Genomic DNA, 2,588 nt, shown 5'->3' with positions numbered 1-2,588 from the left:
TAAAGGCAACGAGGTAAATGTGGGATGGTAACACATGAAGGAGGGCCAGGGGACGATAGTTGATCTTCATGAAATCCGTAACACCACATAGCAAAACTGTAAAAGTCATCACCAGAAAAATCCTCCTTGTTACGTTAAATTGAATCTCACAGACGAAACTTTTACAACCCATGGATGGCTACAATACTACTACCCTCCTAATGAAAGAAGGGATACACATCCACAAGTAGTTAATGTGGTGCTGCCTTCAAGAGCTGCATATGAATTTATAGCAGGTGCTTTGCCATCTTGTTTGACTTCTTCAATATACTGTTAATGTGGGTTCATTACATCCACCTTAACTGTACAATATTCCCGATTCACAGATGATTTTACAGTACTTTGGTTCTCCTCTACTCCCGAGATGGCTATCTACCAGTAACATCTCATCATGAGGATGTTGGAGGAACTGACGTTAAATTCTTTATAAACAGTTAAATCAAGATGAAAACCTGAGCATTTGAAATGTGGTGCTACAGAAGAATTCTGAAATCAGATGGGTGCATCAAGTAAACAATGAAGAAGTACCAAACTGAATTTGAACAAAAAAAAAAAAAATCTATTATTCCACAACTTGACTAAAAGAAGGGACTCGTCACTTCAGTTTGCAGACTGAAAAGGATACAGGGTGCATCAGTTATGCTGACACATACAGGCTTGCATAGGATAGACTAGTGTGGAGATCTGCATCAAACTAATCTTTGGACTGAAGATGACCACAAACAACAACATAAAGAAAACTACTGTATAAATATATTTCATTGCAACATGTTAAAAATAAGACTCCCCTATTATTGTGAAAGAACTGATGAGATTTTTTAGACATGTAAATAACAGGCTCCATTTGTTACCACATCTAGGGGAATCAAAAACATAGGAGTTTCCATTATTGTTACATAATTTGACAAGTGAATTTAGTTCTACCATTGGTTGTTTCCATCATAAAACTATTCACCACTGTGGCTTGTCTGATTTTGCAAGTACGTTACTACCCAGAACCAAATGGGGTATCCATTCAACAAGTTCTAAGTGACCTGTCCCACCCACATCTCCAATAAAGATGATGTAACCTGGAGTTTTGAAAGCTAAGAATGACACTAGAAGCGGCACCCATAGAAATTAGTCATCCAACTCCCTTAAGCAAATATTAATCTGATTTTTTGCAGCACTTCTGAAAATATGTGGATGGACAATTAAAGAAGGGAACAGGGAGATAAAAATGACTGGTTTCATTTAGGAAGTAGAATGCTGTAGTCACAAGTAAATCTGCAATGTGCCTTAAACTGCAAGTTTATGGCCAATATACACTGCCAGTGAAACAAGAACACGAATTGATGTTAAAGTCCAAAAAATGAGGTTTGCTGAATTACAAGTGGAAAGATGCATAAAAGACAAGAGTCAAGTCCTGATAGTGCTTGTGAAGATAAGAATGGTGATAGATTTCACATGAAGTGAGATGAAATGATGGGAGATTGACTAAGGACACTCAGAATATCTACTTACTCATCAACAAAAATAATTTACTGCTTTTATTGGACTCTTCCACCCAGATATGACACTACTGTCTTGCAGGACAAGAAAAAGGTGGTTACATAGGGAACAACCAGCATTATTCAATGACTGAAATATACATTATGCACTTTTCAGGACATTCTCAGAGAATATAATTTCCAGTAGATATGTCATTTCACATCTTTCAACAACATACATCTTGAACATGAACCATTTGTTGGTTTTCAGTTATTCATGTTTTATGATCTACATACTGTAAAGTGCTTTGATGCATTAGTCTTTATCAGTTAAGAGTATTTGGTGTAAAGAAAATGTTTTCAGTACTCCAAAACAATGTACTGTAAGAAATAAACAAGAGAGACTGTGGGGAAAATGTGATGAATGTAAAAACTGTTATGAGAATTGTAACAACATTATATACATATGTGTATTAAGTCCAATCTGACCAATAGTCAGGATTGTGCTATCTTTACTTGTTACGAACATTAGGAAAGAAAGAATGTATAAATAATTCTGTATGCAGCAATATTGGGTATCACTAGTAACTTTTAAAATACTCCCCAATGTGTTTTAGAACACAATTTTGATTAATGTACTCTTACAGTGAAAAAAAGTTCTTGAAAAGCTTGAAATGTCATACATGACAATTTCTTTGTCAGTACCCACCAAATGGGGTTGCAGCTGCTGCATCAAATTTTTTTTGAAGGCCAGGATTGTATTAGATTTAAATTGGTGTAGGAGGGAGAATACTCCCAACTGCACTTTTGAATTAACTTCTAATAATCGTGATCATATGGCACCTTACACAGGAGATTTTATGCCTTTTCTCAGTCATCTCAAGTTCCATTTAGTGAACAAATTGACCATTTATGATGCAATGATACCTATGACCTGCAGGACACTGGAGCTGTTGAGATTTTTTGAGGTACTAAATTTATCCGCTCCAACTACCTGCCTGCATTTCAGCCATCCAGTTTATGTACTCTGCAGCAAAAAATAGTTCAACCCATCCATGCCTATCACCTTATGTGCAGCAG

Source organism: Schistocerca americana, chromosome 1, assembly GCF_021461395.2.
Source record: "Schistocerca americana isolate TAMUIC-IGC-003095 chromosome 1, iqSchAmer2.1, whole genome shotgun sequence".
Lineage (NCBI taxonomy): Eukaryota > Metazoa > Arthropoda > Insecta > Orthoptera > Acrididae > Schistocerca > Schistocerca americana.
Note: the sequence above shows the minus strand (reverse complement) of the source record.